Source organism: Sminthopsis crassicaudata, chromosome 2 (genome assembly GCF_048593235.1).
Source record: "Sminthopsis crassicaudata isolate SCR6 chromosome 2, ASM4859323v1, whole genome shotgun sequence".
In the NCBI taxonomy this organism is placed as follows: Eukaryota; Metazoa; Chordata; class Mammalia; order Dasyuromorphia; family Dasyuridae; genus Sminthopsis; species Sminthopsis crassicaudata.
The window spans coordinates 555,062,537-555,083,447 of NC_133618.1; positions in this window are offsets into that span (position 1 = coordinate 555,062,537).

Genomic DNA, 20,911 nt, shown 5'->3' on the forward strand with positions numbered 1-20,911 from the left:
CCACAGGATGCTGTGTGATGGTCCGGTCTAATCCGGTTCCCTGCTAATATGTGTTCCGTGTTCTGTCTGTGTGTGATTTTTCTGTCTGTTCTATTGTCTGCAGTCTGTGTCCTGGGTGTTCTGTGTGATTTTTCTGTCTGTTCTGTTGGTTGTGGTTCTTGCCTGTGTGGCCTATATGATTGTCTGTTGGTTGAAGAGCCCTGTTAAAGATTTAAGATAAAATTGCCCATTTTTAATCTGTTGCACTAATTCATAAGCAAAAGCAACAGACTTTAAAAAAATGTAAAAGGTGAAAATAGAACTCTGCATGTATCTGTGTATATGTTTGTTTGCTTTGCATTTTGTTCTGTGTTAAAAATTAGCAAGCTTGTAAGAGATAAGAATTCAGCCTCTGTGTTGCAGACTTAGAAAAATATCAGGCTGAATTGTTTGAAGTGGAAATTCATTCAGAGAAGTAATTCTTTCAAGAGTGGCTCAGAAAAGGAAAGAAGTTTGGGGGAAAAAAAACTTTCTCTCTCTTTCTCTGTCTCTGGCTAACTGCAGTAGTCTTGTGGGGAAAAGGGAGAAAAGGGAGAGAAAAAGAAAAAAAATAAAAATATAGATTGAGAGGGATTTGAAAGTTTGGAAAATTAAAAAAATAGAAGAGCTGTGTGCTAACATTTAAAGAAAAGAAGTTTGCAAGGAATATCTAGGCATTCTCTGGGAAGGCAGAAAAATGCACTAAGTGGGCTTGGAAGTTTAGAGAAGCTCCCCTTGGATTCTGGGAGGGAAAAATGTTCAAGGTGAAACAAACTTCTCTCCCAGGGCGGGAGTCCTGGAAAAAGCCCCTACTCTGTTTTGCTGATTTAAAAACTTTGTTAAGTTTTAAGAACAATGATTAAGGAATTTGGGAACTGGTTATTTGAAAATTTTCTTGTGATTTTAAACTTTTTAACCTGTTGTGCTAATTTGTAAGTAAATGGAACTTGGCCATTTTATACTTACAGGAAAGTTTTTCCTTTAAAGCAGTTTTTCAGAGCTTGGCTAAGGGAAGAATAATATACTTAAGAAAGAGCAGATCCATTTCTGTGTGGTTAAGAGTATAGTCATTTAAGCCAAACCATCTAATGCCAATAGAGAAGTATTCACACCTCAGCTGGTGCCATTGTTAAATCTTTCATGCCTGTCAAAATTAAGACTGACTCGGAAATTCTTACAAAGTCATTGGTTCAGACTGGTTTTAGAATCCTAGGTAAGAAGTCCCACTGTATGTATCTTTCTGAAATAAAAATTTCTGGAAGCTTCAGATAATCAGCTTTTGAAAAAATGATTTCCAGGACTAATTTATTACTCCAGATACAATTTATTGATCTAATTTTGGGTCCAAATAATTTTCTGAAATCTTTTTATTCATTTGGCTTATTTAGTCATCTGTTAGCTACTTAATTCACCTGGAAACTTCTTTTTTTGCAGTCCATAATAACGAGCAGTTCACAGAAACAGAAGAAATTTGGCTCATCTTAAAAAAAAGGGGAAAAAAAAGAGCAACAATAAGCCAACAACAGGAAATCATCTTGGTGAAAGGTTTTCCCACATGGGCCACATTGCATATCTTGACACCATAATACTATAGGATTCAGGCATGACACATATAGAGATAATCTTAAAACAATATTAAACTAAATTCACCAGCAGATTTGGGAAGGTCATAAACAATGGAGGGCATCCTGTAGGAGGTATCATTTAAATTGGACTTTAACTATAGGATGTTAAGAATTGTAGATAAAGTAAAGTGGAGTAGAGAAATTATTCTGAGGTATGGGGAACATAAAAGAGTAAGAGTAGAAAGGTAGGGTGGTAATAGGTAGAAAAAAGCCTTAAAAGCCAAGAAAAGGAGTTTGAGCTCTACTGATTATTATTAACCAGAGAAATAATAAGACCACATCTACTAATAAGGAAGAATAATCTGTCAACAATGTGAAAGTTTGTTTAGAGGTAACAGTGAGTGGAAATGGGAAAATATATTCAGTCTCTGAATGGCTGGTGATACAGAGCTGCCTATTACTAGGATAGTGTGATGGTCTTGTAGTTCTAAACTCTAGAATATAAAAAGAAATGTTGGCATTGGCAAAAGTTAAAAAAATAACTGAATGTTGATGTAGGAGAATTGAAGGAAGGCTTTGAGGGTTCCAGTCTGTATGACTAAGAACACTGAGGAAAAAAATAAGGAAAAGCTAATAAGATTTGGTAACCAGGATAATGGCAGAAGTGAAAATTTAAAAAGGTAGATAATCTTAACTGAGATTTATGATATGGAAAACTGAGTGGAGTGTCATTGACATAAATCATGAAAACAAAAGGGAGAAAAATTGGGGAGCAGGGAAAAGGCAAGTGTATTCGCAGTTTCCCTTCACCCCCCAGCCCTACAAAGATGAGGTTGTTACTGTATTAAAAAAAAAAAAAAAACAAACACTTTTAAAATATTTAAAAGCCTTTCTTATATCTATTTTTCCTCCTTTCAATTGCTGTTTGCTTTTTAAATCCTCATTCTAGAAATATGTCTCTCTATTTTGGGTACTTTAAAAAGCAAACTGATTTGCATGTATAATGTTCACTTCGATGTGATAATTGTTTAAGTTGTGAACTTATTGGGATAGATTTTTTACTGTTATCACTATAAGGTTAATGGAATCTGTTATTGGAATAGAATTTCTTGGGCTTATAGTTACTTAGTTAATGCTATTTGGGAGTTTTAAAGCTCCACCCTCTGACAATTAGTGGGACAATTGGTTGGAATAAAACTAGGTTAAAGCTATTTTATCCTGTATGTGCTGAAGATTGAGTTTTGACTGCTTATGTTATGTTATAGTTATGTTCTTGCAACTTTTCTTCCTGTAACTGATCTTTATGGTCAGAGCAATGGTCAATAAAGTGGGTAATGCAACTCCATTATGTCATACATACCTTGCTGTTTTCAGTCTGATTATATGTAATCATTGTATCCTAAATGCTTAGGCAAATAAGTATTTATCCTGGTCATCTGTCTGTTATTGGGTATTTGTGTGTGTGTGTGTGTGTGTGTGTGTGTGTGTGTGTGTGTGTGTGTGTGTGTTTTGAGGTTTCTAACTGATAAGAGGACAATTAACAGCAATCTGTGAGACCTAACCACTATTAAGACTTGAGACTACAGCTAGTGCCTGTCCTGTAAAGCTGTCATCTCTTCACATAGGAAGCTGCTGGGTATTCACATTTTGCAGCATTCTAATGGACCAACCTATTTATCTCAGACTGTTCTAACCTTTATTTGTGAGATTTGTGTTAAATCATGGATATTGACTTGGTTCTGGGACCCAGATCAGCTTTGATTGTCAGCATGGCACACCCACTCCCTGCATGGACTGAGAGTCACTGACCATCTTCTCCAGGATGCAGTTTTGACTGAGAAGCTTTGTCCCCTCACACCTGATGGACTGAAATGGGGGACTTTTGGAATGGTTGATGACTGATTGTTAGACCTTGATTGCGTCATCTGTTACTGTGTGTAAGACTGAAGGCTACTTGCTCTAGGATTATAAATTGTTAATGTGAGACTCAAGATAAGGGGAGTTCAGACTTCCTGGCTCCTATTAGAATGTCCAGTATCAGGAACAGATTGATATTCTGTTCCCACTCTAAGTGTTCTGACCCTTCCCCTGCCTTGGTGTAACCCTGTAGCTGAGCCATGTGTGTCTACATGTCATCGAGAACTCACATTCATCACTGGGTACTTTGAGATGAGAGTCCTGTCCAGTCAATCAAACTCTGCAATTAATAGAATGTTGGGAACTCTAACTCTATTTTGCCTCAGTTTTCCCGGCCTACATTTTCCTTCTTAGCTCCCAAGTAGATGCAGACATTAGGACTCTAGAGAGTCTCATCACCCATTTAGAAAAATCAGTTGATGGAGGTTGTGCATAACTGCCATGGGTTAAATTTGCTGTTCATGAAGCAGTGAGGTTTGTATATGGCCCTAAGAGAATCTTGTTGTTTCTGTGTAAATTGCTCAGGTGTAATTAGGGAGTCTCTGGCTTCCCTGTAAAAGGGGTTAGATGACTGTGAGGCTGGTCACAAGGCTTCACTGCCTTGATACCAATCGCTCCATAACTGGTCCCCTTGGCTGACCACTCTCCTCTCGGGAATTGCGGGGCCTGTCTTTCTGTTCCTGCTTCTTCCCCTCATAGCCCCCTGTGTTATTAAGTGCCTTACCACTTATGTCCAAGACTGTATACAGGCCGTCAAGTTATTTACCCTGCCGATGACCTGTTCCCCTTTGGCCTTGGATGAGACACAAGTTTGACCAAACAAATGGGGGAATGAAATGGACAAAAAGCTGGTCCCCTTACCTGCTAGGTCAAGGGGCCTCAGGCTTAAAATGTTGCTTAAATTCAATTAAGGGAAGTGTTATGTTTAGACTGGACCCCATCCCCCAGTTCATGAGTCCCTAGACTTTCCAAGAAGTAGGTGTCTAACAAAGTTACAACACTGTAAAACATGCCAACACTCTCATCCAGACACTTCCCCATTGTAAATGAGAAACTGTGTCAGCGATTCCTAAAATTTGTAACCTCAAGGCTGTACCAGGATGTGGTAAACTGGCTTAAAAGTGTACCTCACTAAAGGTTCAGGGCTGATAACTACTAGCCTGTCAGTCCCTGGCCAGCTAATAAATGATGCTTTAAATTGAATAATCTGGTCAGAGCTGTCTATCTCCTGTCTGTCAATTTCAGTCTCTTTCCCTTACTTTGTCAGGAAGTGCAGCTGACATTCATATGGAGAATTTTAATCTCTGTTTCTGACTTAAGCCAATTTGCTCTTCTTTAGTCAGCCTGTTGGTCTCATGCTCCAGATGCCTCATCTTATTAATGCTGAGTTTAGTGCAAACACTTGATTGACTCAGTTCACTGAAGCTTAGAACTTCTGAACTCAAGGAATCCATCAGTTTTTTTTTCCTATCATCTTGCATGATTTTTTATTAAAGCTTTTTCTTTTCTTTTTGTTTTTGTTTTTATTTGTTTTTTAGTCTTTTTTTTAATTAAAGTTTTTTTTTATTTTCAAATACTTTATTTTCCATATGCATGGATAATTTTTCAACATTGATTCCAATTTCCCTTCCTCCTCTTATCCTCTCCCCTAGATGGCAAGTGATTCAAAATATGTTAAACATGTTAAAATATATGTTAAATAGAATATATGTATACATGTTGATACAATGCTCTTGCTTCACAAGAAAAAGAAGATCAAAGGGGGAAAAACAAGAAAAAAAGCAAAATACAAGCAAAGAACAACAAAAAGAAAATACTTTGTTGTGCTCCACACTCAGTTCCCACAGTTCTCTCCCTGGGTGTAGATGGCTTTCTTCATTATTGAACAATTGGAATTGTCTTCAGTCATCTCATTCAACAGCAGTCTTTGAGAACTCTTAGAACATGCCAGGTATTGTGCTAAGTTAGTTTATACTCATTTCCCAGTGTTCCTTTTCTGGATGTAGCTGATTCTGTCCATCACTGATCAATTGGAATTGGATTAGCCTTTCTCTATGTTGAAGATATCTACTTCCATCAACATACATCCTCGTACAGTATCGTTGTTGAACTGTATAATGATCTTCTGGTTCTGCTCGTTTCACTTAGCATCAGTTGATGTAAGTCTCTCCAAGCCTCTCTGTATTCCTCCTACTGGTCATTTCTTACAGAACAATAATATTCCATAACATTCATATACCATAATTTACCGAACCATTCTCCAATTGATGGACATCCATTCATTTTCCAGTTTCTAGCCACTATGAAAAGGGCTGCCACAAACATTTTGGCACATACAGGTCCCTTTCCCTTATTTAGTATTTCCTTGGGATATAAGCCCAGGAGCATCACTGCTGGGTCAAAGGGTATGCACATTTTGATAACTTTTTGGGCATAATTCCAGATTGCTCTCCAGAATGGTTGGATTCTTTCACAACTCCACCAAAAATGTATTAGTGTCCCAATTTTCCCACAGCCCCTCCAACATTCATCATTATTTGTTCCTGTCATCTTAGCCAATCTGACAGGTATGTAATGATATCTCAGAGTTGTCTTAATTTGCATTTCTCTGATCAATAGTGATTTGGAACACTCTTTCGTATGAGTGGAAATAGTTTTAATTTCATCATCTGAAAATTGTCTGTTCATATCCTTTGACGATTTATCAATTGGAGAATGGCTTGATTTCTTATAAATTAAAGTGAATTCTCTGTATATTTTGGAGATGAGGCCTTTATCAGAACCTTTAACTGTAAAAATGATTTCCCAATTTGTTACTTCCTTTCTAATCTTGTTTGCATTAGTTTTGTTTGTGCAGAAACTTTTTAATTTGGTGTAATCAAACTTTTCTATTTTGTGATCAATAATGGTCTCTAGATCTCCCTTGGACACAAATGCCTTCCTCCTCCACAAGTCTGAGAGGTAAACCATCCCATGTTCCTCCAATTTATTTAAGATTTCATTCTTTATGCCTAAATCTTGGACCCATTTTGATTTTATCTTAGTATGTGGTGTTAAATGTGGGTCTATGCCTAGTTTCTGCCATACTAATTTCCAGTTTTCCCAGCAGTTTTTGTCAAATAATGAATTCTTATCCCAAACTTTGGGATCTTTGGGTTTGTCAAACACTAGATTGCTATTTTTATTCACTATCTTGCCCTGTGAACCTAACCTATGCCACTGATCAACTAGTCTATTTCTTAGCCAATACTAAATGGTTTTGGTGACTGTTGTTTATACTATAGTTCTAGATCAGGTACAGCTAGACAACCTTCATTTAATTTTTTTTTTTATTACTTCCCTTGAAATTCTCGACCTTTTGTTGTTCCATATAAATTTTGTTGTTATTTTTTCTAGGTCATTAAAATAGTTTCTTGGGAGTCTGATTGGTATAGCACTAAATAAATAGATTAGTTTAGGGAGTATTGTCATCTTAATTATATTCGCTCGGCCTATCCAAGAGCACTGAATGTCTTTTCAGTTATTTAAATCTGGCTTTATTTTGTGGCAAGTGTTTTGTACTTTTGCTCATATAATTCCTGACTTTCCTTTGGTAGATATATTCCCAAATATTTTATACTATCGACCGTTATTTTGAATGGAATTTCTCTTTGGATCTCTTGCTGTTGGATTGTATTGGTAATGTATAAAAATGCTGAGGATTTATGTGGATTTATTTTGTATCCTGCAAATTTGCTAAAATTCTGATTTATTTCTAATAGCGTTTTAGCAGAGTCTTTGGGGTTCTCTGAGTATACCATCATATCATCTGCAAAGAGTGATAGTTTGATTTCCTCATTTCCTACTCTAATTCCTTGAATCTCTTTCTCGGCTCTTATTGCCAAGGTTAGCGTTTCTAGTACTATATTGAATAGTAATGGTGATAGTGGGCAACCTTGTTTCACTCCTGATCTTACTGGGAAAGGTTCCAGTTTATTTCTATTGCACATTATGCTTACTGACGGTCTCAAAGATATGCTTCTGATTATTCTAAGGAATAGTACATTTATTGCTATACTCTCAAGCGTTTTTAGTAGAAATGGATGTTGGATTTTATCAAATGCTTTTTATGCATCTATTGAGATGATCATATGGTTTTTATTAATTTGATTATTAATATGGTCAATTATACTAATAGTTTCCCTAATATTAAACCAGCTCTGCTTTCCTAGTATAAATCCTACTTGATCATAATGTATTATCCTGGGGATGATTTTCTGAAGTCTTTTTGCTAATATCTTATTTAAGATTTTAGCATCAATATTCATTAAGGAAATTGGTCTATAGTTTTCTTTCTCAGTTTTCGATCTACCTGGTTTAGGTATCAGTACCATGTCTGTGTCATAAAAGGAATTTGGTAGGATTCCTTCAATCCCTATTTTTAAAAATAGTTTATATAGCATTGGAGTTAGTTGTTTTTTAAATGTTTGGTAGAATTCACATGTAAATCCATCTGGTCCTGGGGATTTTTTCTTAGGAAGTTGGTTAATAGCTTGTTCTATTTCTTTTTCTGAGATGGGACTAGTTAGACTACTTACTTCTTCCTCTGTTAAACTGGGCAAGCTATATTTTTGAAGGTATTCTTTCATTTCATTTAAGTTATTGAATTTATTGGCATAAAGTTGAGCAAAGTATCTCCTAAGTATTGTTCTAATTTCCTCTTCATTAGTGGTGAGTTCTCCCTTTTCATTTTCAAGACTAACAATTTGCTTTTTCTCTTTCCTTTTTTTAATCAGTTTTACTAAGGGTTTGTCTATTTTGTTGTTTTTTTCATAGAACCAACTCTTAGTTTTATTAATTAATTCAGTAGTTTTTTTTTACTTTCAATACTATTAATCTCACCTTTTATTTTTAGAATTTCAAGTTTTGTGTTTGTCTGGAGGTTTTTAATTTATTCCTTTTTCTAGCAATTTTAGTTGTAAGCCCAATTCGTTGGCATTCTCTTTCTCTATTTTATGCAAGCAGGCTTGTAGAGATATAAAGCTTCCCCTTATTACTGCTTTGGCTGTATCCCACACATTTTAGTATTGTCATTTTCTTGGGTGAAGTTATTGATTATGTCTATGATTTGCTGTTTTACCCAATCATTCTTTAGTATAAGACTATTTAGTTTCCAATTATTTTTTGGTCTGTTATCACCTGGCTTTTTATTAAATGTAATTTTAATTTCATTGTGGTCTGACAAGGATGCATTTACTATTTCTGCCTTACTGCATTTAATTTTGAGGTCTTTATGTCCTAGTATATGGTCAATTTTTGTATAGGTTCCATGAACTGCTGAGAAGAAAATATACTCCTTTCTGTCTCCATTTAGCTTTCACCAAAGATCTATCATATCAAACTTTTTCTAGTATTCTATTTGCCTCTTTGACTTCTTTCTTATTTATTTTGTGGTTTGACTTATCTAATTCGGAGAGTGCAAGGTTGAGATTTCCCACTATTATTGTTTTGTTGTCTATTTCTTCTTGCAGCTCTCTTAATTTCTCTTTTACGAATTTAGATGCTGCACCACTTGGTGCATATATGTTTAATATTGATACTGCTTCATTATTGATGCTACCCTTTATCAGGATATAATGCCCTTCCTTATCTCTTTTAATTAGATCAATTTTTGTTTTTGCTTGATCTGAGATGAGGATGGCTACTCCTACTTTTTTGGCTTTGCCTGAAGCATAGTAGATTCTGCTCCACCCTTTTACTTTTAGTTTGAATGTATCACCCTGTTTCAGGTGTGTTTCTTGTAAATAACATGTAGTAGGATTCTGACTTTTAATCCAGTCTGCTAACTCCTTCCTCTTTATGAGGGAGTTTACTCCATTCACATTTATGGTTAGAATGACTAATTCCATATTGCTTGCCATCCTGTTAACCCCTGCTTATGCTTTTCTCCTTTCCTTCCGTCTTACCTCTTTACAGTCTATTAAACTGGTGAACACCACTTGCTTTTCACAGCCCTCCCTTTTTAGTATCCCTCCCCCACCATATTTTACCCCTTTTCCTGAGAATTTCTGTATTACCTTCCCCTTAGCTCACCCCTTCCCTCTCACTTTTCAATGAAATGGAAGAAGTTTCACCATAAATCGAATATGTCTATTGATACACACTATGTTCATCTCCCTCCTTTCTTTCTCTCAGATATAATAGGTTATATATAATATACAATATATAATATATATATAATATATAATATAATGTAATAGGTTATATATAATATATAATATAATAGGTTATAATATGATATAATATAATATAATATAATATAATATAATATAATATAATAGGTTATAATAGTACCACCACTTTACCCTTTTTTATGATATAATTTCCTTTCCACCTCTAGTTTCTAAGACAAATAATACATGTGTTCTTTATATATCTTTGTGGCAGAAATATAGTTCTCAAGATTTCTTTTTTAGAAATCTCTTGAGTTCTGTATTTGAAGATCAAACATTTTATGTAGGTCTGTTTTTTTCATCAAGAATAGATGGAATTCATTTATTTCGTTAAATGATCATCTTCTTCCCTGGAAAACAATGCTCATTTTTGCTGGGTAAGTTATTCTTGGCTACATACCAAGTTCCTTAGCCTTTAAGAATATCATGTTCCAGGCCCTTCGTTCTTTTAATGTGGACGCTGCTAGATCCTGGGTTATCCTTATTGTGGATCCTCCATATCTGAATTGCTTTTTTCCAGCAGCTTCCAGTATCTTATCCTTTGTCTGATAAGCCTTGGAACTTGGCCACTATATTTCTTGGTGTTTTGATTTTAGGGTCCCTTTCAGTAGGTGATCGATGAATTTTTTTAATGTCTATTTTACACTCTGTTTCCAAAACATCGGGACAGTTCTCTGTGATAATTTCCTCTAAAATAGTGTCCAAGCTCTTTTTTCCTCACATTTTTCAGGGAGTCCGATTATTCTCAAATTGTCTCTTCTGGATCTTTTTTCCAGGTATGTTGTCTTTCCAATAAGGTACTTGACATTCTTTTCAATTGTTTCATTTCTCTGGTTTTGCTTGACTCCCTCTTGGTTTCTCCTTGACTCATTCATTTCTACTTGTTCGAGTCTAATTTTCAATGATGTATTTTATTCACTCACTTTTTTATATCTTTTTGTAATTGTCCAATTGAGTTTTTATCTTTTATGGAATTTTTTTTCCATTTCATCAATTTCCTTTTTTAGAGAGCTGTTTTGTTTTTCCAGCTCACTAATCCTGTTTTCCTTGGAGTTGTTTACCTTTTCCAGCTCACTAATCTTGTTTCTCAATGATTTGATTTCTTTATCCACTCTGTCTTTGAATGCATGGGATGACTTCTCCAGGCTCCCTTGCCAAGCTTCCCATTTCTCTTCTAGCTTTCTTGTGAGAGCCTTTTTGATTTCCTCTTTGAGATTCTTTTGTATTAAGAGGCAGCTCATATCCCCCTTAGGGGATTCCTCTGGGGACAGTCTGTTTTTAGTCTGCTCAGTGTTTGAAGTCTGCTCTCTCTCCATACAGAAGCTGTCAATTGTTAGAGCCCTTTTGAATTTTTTGTTCATTTTGTCAGAGCGGGAATTGAAGAAAACAAATTGACTAGAGAAACAATTGGTCTGTTTTTGGGGGATGGGGCTGGATGGTATTAATGGGCTTCCTCTACAGACTGGGGGGAGGGCAGCAGCGAGGAACTAACAGGACAGAGATGGCTGCACTGCATCAGTGCTCTGAGGCTCTGAGAATGAGCTGAGTCAGTCCAGGTGGGGGTTGGAGGTGGCCGGTCTGAGAGAAGCTAGTTTTCCGAGCTTTTATTCTTCACCTCCGGTGTTTACACCCTCTCTGCTGCTCCTGGCTTGCTGCCAAGATGGAGTATCCACACTGGGGTAAAAGCCTTTTCTCAGAAATGGCAGAGATCGTGCCCCTCCCCCCTCCAGTCTGAGCTGTGTGAGCTGTCTGTCTTGCTCTGGCTGCCTGCCCTCAGTCTTCTCCAGTCTGATTGACCCTCCCCTGAACAAACACAGACCTTCTCTGGCGAATTTCAAGGATGTCTTCTCTTGGTGATTATTTGTGGGTTTCTTTCTCTGTAAAGCATTAACTCTGAGGATTGTCATGAAGTAAGTTCTGAGAGAAAATGCGGAGCCCAAGCATCTGTCTGCCTCCACGCCGCAATCTTGGCCAGAAGTCCAAGCTTTTTATTTTCAAAACATATGTATGAATAATGTTGACCATTTACCCTTGCAAAATCTTGCATTCCAAATTTTCTCCCTCTCTTCCCCTCACTTCCTCCCCTACATGGCAAATGACCCAATATATTTTAAAATGTGTAATTGTTCCATACATATTTCTTTTTTTTTTTAAATTTAATTTTTATTTTATTTTATAATTATAACTTTTTTTTGACAGTACATATGCATGGGTCATTTTTTACAACATTATCCCTTGCACTTACTTCTATTCAGATTTTTTCCCTTCCTCCCCCAACCCCCCTCCCCCAGATGGCAGGCAGTCTTATACATGTTAAATATATTACAGTATATTCTAGATACAATATATGTGTGTAAAACTGAATTTCTTGTTTCACAGGAAGAATTGGATTCAGAAGGTAAAAATAACAGTTTACACTCATTTCCCATTGTTCCTTTTCTGGATGTAGCTGATTCTGTCCATCATTAATCAATTGGAATTGGATTAGCTCTTCTCTATGTTGAAGATATCCACTTCCATCAGAATACATCCTCGTACAGTATCATTGTTGAACTGTATAATGATCTTCTGGTTCTGCTTGTTTCACTTAGCATCAATTGATGTAAGTCTCTCCAAGCCTCTCTGTATTCCTCCTGTTGGTCATTTCTTACAGAACAATAATATTCCATAACATTCATATACCATAATTTACCCAACCATTCTACAATTAATGGACATCCATTCATCTTCCAGCTTCTAGTCACTATGAAAAGGGCTGCCACAAACATTTTGGCACATACAGGTCCCTTTCCCTTCTTTAGTATTTCCTTGGGATATAAGCCCAGTAGTAGTATGGCTGGGTCAAAGGGTATGCACATTTTGATAACTTTTTGGACATAATTCCAGATTGCTCTCCAGAATGGTTGGATTCTTTCACAACTCCACCAACAATGCATCACTGTCCCAGTTTTCCCACAGCCCCTCCAACATTCATCATTATTTGTTCCTGTCATCTTAGCCAATTTGACAGGTGTGTAATGATATCTCAGAGTTGTCTTAATTTGCATTTCTCTGATCAATAGTGATTTGGAACACTCTTTCATATGAGTGGAAATAGTTTTAATTTCATCATCTGAAAATTGTCTGTTCATATCCTTTGACCATTTATCAATTGGAGAATGGCTTGATTTATTATAAATTAAAGTCAATTCTCTGTATATTTTGGACATGAGGCCTTTATCGGAACCTTTAACTGTAAAAATGATTTCCCAATTTGTTACTTCCCTTCTAATCTTGTTTGCATTAGTTTTGTTTATGTAGAAACTTTTTAATTTGGTGTAATCAACATTTTCTATTTTGTGATCAATAATGCTCTCTAGTTCTCCCTTGGACACAAATGCCTTCCTCCTCCACAAGTCTGAGAGGTAAACCATCCCATGTTCCTCCAATTTATTTATGATTTCATTCTTTATGCCTAAATCTTGGACCCATTTTGATCTAATCTTAGTATGTGGTGTTAAATGTGGGTCTATGCCTAGTTTCTGCCATACTAATTTCCAGTTTTCCCAGCAGTTTTTGTCAAATAATGAATTCTTATCCCAAACTTTGGGATCTTTGGGTTTGTCAAACACTAGATTGCTATTTTTATTCACTATCTTGCCCTGTGAACCTAACCTATGCCACTGATCAACTAGTCTATTTCTTAGCCAATACCAAATGGTTTTGGTGACTGTTGCTTTATACTATAGTTCTAGATCAGGTACAGCTAGACCACCTTCACTTAATTCTTTTTTTTCATTACTTCCCTTGAAATTCTTGACCTTTTGTTGTTCCATATGAATTGTGTTGTTATTTTTTTCTAGGTTATTTATTTATTTATTTATTTATTTATTTTTATATATTTTTTTTTATTTTTATTTTTATTTTTTTTTATTTATTTATTTTTTTTTATTTTTTATTTTATTTTATAATTATAACATTTTTGACAGTACATATGCATGGGTAATTTTTTACAACATTATCCCTTGCACTTACTTCTATTCAGATTTTTTCCCTTCCTCCCCCAACCCCCTCCCCCAGATGGCAAGCAGTCTTATATATGTTAAATATATTACAGTATAATTTAGAGACAATATATGTGTGTAGAACCGAATTTTTTGTTGCACAGGAAGAATTGGATTCAGAAGGTAAAAATAACAGTTTACATTCATTTCCCAGTGTTCCTTTTCTGGGTGTAGCTGGTTCTGTCCATCATTAATCAATTGGAATTGGATTAGCTCTTCTCTATGTTGAAGAAATCCACTTCCATCAGCATACATCCTCGTACAGTATCAGTGTTGAAGTGTATAATGATCTTCTGGTTCTGCTCGTTTCACTCAGCATCAGTTGATGTAAGTCTCTCCAAGCCTCTCTGTATTTCTCCTGTTGGTCATTTCTTATAGAACAATAATATTCCATAACATTCATATACCATAGTTTACCCAACCATTCTCCAATTGATGGACATCCATTCATCTTCCAGCTTCTAGCCACTATGAAAAGGGCTGCCACAAACATTTTGGCACATACAGGACCCTTTCCCTTCTCTAGTAGTTCCTTGGGGTATAAGCCCAGTAGTAGTATGGCTGGGTCAAAGGGTATGCACATTTTGATAACTTTTTGGGCATAATTCCAGATTGCTCTCCAGAATGGTTGGATTCTTTCACAACTCCACCAACAATGCATCAGTGTCCCAGTTTTCCCACAGCCCCTCCAACATTCATCGTTATTTGTTCCTGTCATCTTAGCCAATCTGACAGGTGTGTAATGATACCTCAGAGTTGTCTTAATTTGCATTTCTCTGATCAATAGTGATTTGGAACACTCTTTCATATGAGTGGAAATAGTTTTAATTTCATCATCTGAAAATTGTCTGTTCATATCCTTTGACCATTTATCAATTGGAGAATGGCTTGATTTCTTATAAATTAAAGTCAATTCTCTGTATATTTTGGAGATGAGGCCTTTATCGGAACCTTTAACTGTAAAAATTTTTTCCCAATTTGTTACTTCCCTTCTAATCTTGTTTGCATTAGTTTTGTTTGTGCAGAAACTTTTTAATTTGGTGTAATCAAAATGTTCTATTTTGTGATCAATAATGGTCTCTAGTTCTCCCTTGGACACAAACTCCTTCCTCCTCCACAAGTCTGAGAGGTAAACCATCCCATGTTCCTCCAATTTATTTATGATTTCGTACTTTATGCCTAAATCTTGGACCCATTTTGATCTAATCTTAGTATGTGGTGTTAAATGTGGGTCCATGCCTAGTTTCTGCCATACTAATTTCCAGTTTTCCCAGCAGTTTTTGTCAAATAATGAATTCTTATCCCAAAATTTGGGATCTTTGGGTTTGTCAAAGATTAGATTGCTATTTTTATTCACTATCTTGTCCTGTGAACCTAACCTATGCCACTGATCAACTAGTCTATTTCTTAGCCAATACCAAATGGTTTTGGTGACTGTTGCTTTATAATATAGCTTTAAATCAGGTACACTTAGACCACCTTCCTCTGACTTTTTTTTCATTAGTTCCCTTGCAATTCTCGACCTTTTATTCTTCCATATGAATTTTGTTGTTATTTTTTCTAGGTCATTAACATAGTTTCTTGGGAGTCTGATTGGTATAGCACTAAATAAAGAGATTAGTTTGGGGAGTATTGTCATCTTTATTATATTCGCTCGGCCTATCCAAGAACATTGAATGTCTTTCCAATTATTTAAATCTGACTTTATTTTTGTGGCAAGTGTTTTGTAATTTTGCTCATATAATTCCTGACTCTCCTTTGGTAGATATATTCCCAAATATTTGATACTATCGACTGTTATTTTGAATGGAATTTCTCTTTGTATCTCTTGCTGTTGGATTGTGTTGGTAATGTATAAAAATCCTGAGGATTTATGTGGATTTATTTTGTATCCTGCGACTTTGCTAAAATTCTGAATTATTTCTAAAAGCTTTTTAGCAGAGTCTTTGGGGTTCTCTAAGTATACCATCATGTCATCTGCGAAAAGTGACAATTTGATTTCTTCATTTCCTACTCTAATTCCTTGGATCTTTTTCTCGGCTCTTATTGCCAAGGCTAGAGTTTCTAGTACTATATTGAATAGTAATGGTGATAGTGGGCAACCTTATTTCACTCCTGATCTTACAGGGAAAGGTTCTAGTTTATCACCATTACATATGATGTTTACTGAAGGTTTTAAATATATGCTCCTTATTATTTTAAGGAATAGTCCATTTATTCCTATACTCTCAAGCGTTTTTAGTAGGAATGGATGTTGGATTTTGTCAAATGCCTTTTCTGCATCTATTGAGATGATCATATGGTTTTTATTAATTTGATTATTAATATGGTCAATTATACTAATAGTTTTCCTAATATTAAACCAGCCCTGCATTCCTGGTATAAATCCCACTTGGTCATAGTGTATTATCCTGGGGATGATTTTCTGAAGTCTATTTGCTAATATCTTATTTAATATTTTAGCATCAATATTCATTAAGGAAATTGGTCTATAGTTTTCTTTCTCAGTTTTCGATCTACCTGGTTTAGGTATCAGTACCATGTCTGTGTCATAGAAGGAATTTGGTAGGACTCCTTCAATCCCTATTTTTTCAAATAGTTTACATAGCATTGGAGTTAGTTGTTCTTTAAATGTTTGGTAGAATTCACCTGTAAATCCATCTGGTCCTGGGGACTTTTTCTTAGGAAGTTGGTTAATAGCTTGGTCTATTTCTTTTTCTGAGATGGGACTATTTAGACTACTTACTTCTTCCTCTGTTAATCTGGGCAAGCTATATTTTTGAAGGTATTCTTCCATTTCATTTAAGTTATCGAATTTATCGGCATAAAGTTGAGCAAAGTAGCTCCTAAATATTGTTCTAATTTCCTCTTCATTAGTGGTGAGTTCACCCTTTTCATTTTCAAGACTATCAATTTGCTTTTTCTCTTTCCTTTTTTTAATCAGGTTTACTAAGGGTTTGTCTATTTTGTTGGTTTTTTCATAAAACCAACTCTTAGTTTTATTAATTAATTCAATAGTTTTTTTACTTTCAATTTTATTAATCTCACCTTTTATTTTTTGAATTTCAAGTTTTGTGTTTGTCTGGGGGTTTTTAATTTGTTCCTTTTCTAGCAATTTTAGTTGTAAGCCCAATTCGTTGGCCCTCTCTTTCTCTACTTTATGCAAGTAGGTCTGTAGAGATATAAAACTTCCCCTAATTACTGCTTTGGCTGTATCCCACACATTTTGGTATGATGTCTCATTATTGTCATTTTCTTGGGTGAAGTTATTAATTATGTCTATGATTTGCTGTTTTACCCAATCATTCTTTAGTATAAGATTATTTAGTTTCCAATTATTTTTTGGTCTATTTTCCCCTGGCTTTTTATTAAATGTTATTTTGATTGCATTATGGTCTGAAAAGGATGCATTTACTATTTCTGCCTTACTGCATTTGATTTTGAGGTTTTTATGCCCTAGTATATGATCAATTTTTGTATAGGTTCCATGAACTGCTGAGAAGAAAGTATATTCCTTTCTGTCTCCATTTAGCTTTCGCCAAAGATCTATCATATCAAACTTTTCTAGTATTCTATTTACCTCTTTGACTTCTTTCTTATTTATTTTGTGGTTTGATTTATCTAATTTTCTAGGTTATTTAAATAGTTTCTTGGGAGTCTGATTGGTATAGCACTAAATAAATAGATTAGTTTAGGGAGTATTGTCATCTTAATTATATTCGCTCGGCCTATCCAAGAGCACTGAATGTCTTTCCAATTATTTAAATCTGACTTTATTTTTGTGGCAAGTGTTTTGTACTTTTGTTCATATAATTCCTGATTCTCCTTTGGTAGATATATTCCCAAATATTTTATTCTATCCACCGTTATTTTGAATGGAATTTCTCTTTGTATCTCTTGCTGTTGGATTGTGTTGTTAATGTATAAAAATGCTGATGATTTATGTAGATTTATTTTGTATTCTGCAACTTTGCTAAAATTCTGAATTAGTTCCATACATATTTCTACAGTTATCAAACTCCACAAGAAAAATCAGATCAAAAAGGAGAAAAATTATAAAGAAAACACAATGCAAACAACAAAAAGAGTGAAAATTCTATGTTGTGATCCACACTCAGTTCCTACATTCCTCTTTCTGGGTGCAGATGGCTCTCTTCATCGCAAGATTATTGGAATAGTCCTGGATCATCTAATTGTTGAAAAGAGGAACCCAAAGACCTCAGCATTTGTAATTGGAACTCACTTTGACAAAAAAACAGCTGGGAAAAGTGGAAATTAATAGGGCAGAAAATAGGCATTGATCTATCCCTAATACTATATCCTGTAACTTATTCAGCCATTCTCCAACTGATGGGTATCCACTTACTTTCCATTTTCTTAGCACTACAAATAAGGGTGCCACAAACATTTTTGCACATATGCATCCCTTTTTCTCCTTTATGACCTCTTTGGTATATAAGACCAGTAGAAACACTCCTAGATCAAAAGATAGCATTATTTGATAGCCATTTGGACATAGTTCCAAATTGATCTCCACAATGAGCAGTTCATAATTCTGCGATCAATGTATTAGTGTCCTAGTTTTCTACATTCCCTCAAACATTCATCATTATGTTTTCCTGTCATCTTATCCAATGTGAGAAGTATGTAATGGTATCTCAGAGTTGTCTTAATTTTCATTTCTCTGATGAATAGTGATTTAGAGCATCTTTTCATATGACTAGAAATGGTTTCAATTTTTTGTGTGAAAATTGTTCATATTCTTTGACCATTTATCAGTTGTAGAATGCCTTGAATTCTTATACATTTGAGTCAATTTTCTATATTTTAGATTTGAGGCCTTTATCAGAACTCTTGAATGTAAAATTTTCCCCCAGTTTATTGATTTCCTTCTAGTCTTGTCTGCATGGATTTTGTTTGGACAAAAATTTTTTAACATATTTTATCAAAATTATCCATTTTCAATAATGTACTCTAGTTCTTCTTTCACTACAAATTCCTTCCTTCTCCACAGATCAGAGAGGTAAACTCTCCTTTTATCTTCTAATTTGCTTATAATATTATATATATATATATATAATATATCATATGATATAATATATTATATATTTATGCCTAAATAATGAACCCATTTAAATCTTATCATGGATGTCTCGTACAGTTAAGCCACCTTCATTTGCATTTTTTTTTATTTTTTCCCCATGAAGTTCTTGACCTTTTGTTCTTCCAGATGAACTTTATCATTTTTTTTCCAGCAATGCAAAATATTTACTTGGGAATTTGATTGGTATGCCACTGAATGATCTCATCTGTTTTTATAATTATAGAAAGAAAGTTTTCAATGAGAAGGCAGAAGACATATATATATATATATATATATATATATATATATATATATATATATATATATATATATGTATATGTATTCTTGATACATTTATTAAATTATAAGCAATAGTTACTTTATCCACCTGTGCAATAATCTGTCAACTATTAAATAGGAAAGAATAATTGAATGAAATTGACTTGTCCCAGGACTGCTTCTATCTATCTCCACTGAAAATGATGAAAAATATGATAAGTGATAGTAGGTAGCAACAGAAACAGCAGAGCTAAAATAGAGATGACACATATATTGCTTTAAAATGTAGAAATCACATTTCAAGACTTTTATCAATTAAACCTCACAACAAACCTATCAGTACCAGCTTGTAGATTGTAATTCTCATTTTATGTAAATTGAAACTGAGAATTACAAAGTTTAAGTAACTTGTCCATTGTCACCCAATTATTTAAACATTAAAAGGGGAATTGAATCCAGATCTTCCTAACTCCATGCATAGTGCTCTCTCAGCTTCACCAATTTAACAATATTCAGTTTTTCTCTCTCTCTATTAAAGGTAGATTAAGAAGAATTTTGCTTAAATTAGTATAAGGTGAATCAAAGTTAGACGTAAAGAAATACTTCATGGAAAAATAATTTTAAATCATGTAATTTAAGCATTAAGTAAAGAATTTCCTCTTTTGGAAGTTAGTGAAGGCTGGGTATGGTCTTGTCTGCCCATGCCAATATGTAATGCTACCTTAATCACTCAACAAGTATTTCTTGAGTACCTTCAGTGTATTCACCATTGTGGTACTGGTTCCATAATTCATATGCTGGGAGGGACTATAAACGATATTTAACCTAACTAAATTTTCTAAGTGAGGAAAATATAATATGAGTTGCAGGCAAAGATACACTTCTCAATTAGAATATTTTTCCAGAACTTTTCTGAAAATTTGATAATCTTTTAGTATTAATAAAAACATCTTTGGTTTAGATGTATAATTTTAGATAATCATTTTATCCTCTTTTTTTCCCTCAAAAACAATTTGAGGGCTCTAGCTCACTATTCATCAGAGAAATGCAAATTAAGACAACTCTAAGGTACCAATTCACATTTTTCAGATTGGCTAAGATGACATGAAAAGATAATGATGAATGTTGGAGGGAATGTGGGAAAACTGGGACACCAATATATTATTGGTGGATTTGTGAACTGTTCCAACCATTCTGGAGAGTAATCTGGAACTACACCTAAAAGGCTATCAAAATGTGTGTATCCTTTGATCCAGCAAGGTTTCTACTCTGCTTATATCTCTTTATATCTTAAAGGAAGGGGACCCAAATGTGCAAAAATGTTTGTGGCAGCCCTTTTTATAGTGACAAGAAACTGGAAACTGGGTGAATGCCCATAAGTTGGAGAATGAAAGGTACTGAATAAATTATGGTATATGAATGTAATGGAAAATTATAGTTGTATAAGAAAAAAATCAGCAGGATGATTTCAGAAAGTCCTGGAGAGACTTACAGGAACTGATGGTAAATGAAATGAGCAGAACTAAATGAAACTTTAGCAGAACTAAATGAAATGAGATTATTGTACATGACAACAATAAGATTATAAGATAGTTAATTCTGACAGACGTGGCTCTTTTTAAGAATGAGATGATTCTTGTGATGAAGAGAGCCATCTACACTCAGAGAGAGGACTGTTAGAATTTAGTGTAGATCATAACATAGCATTTTCATGCTTTTTTGTTGTTGTTTCCTCACATTTTTTCTTTCTCATTTTTTTCCTTTTTGATTTGATTTTTCTTTTACAGGAAGATA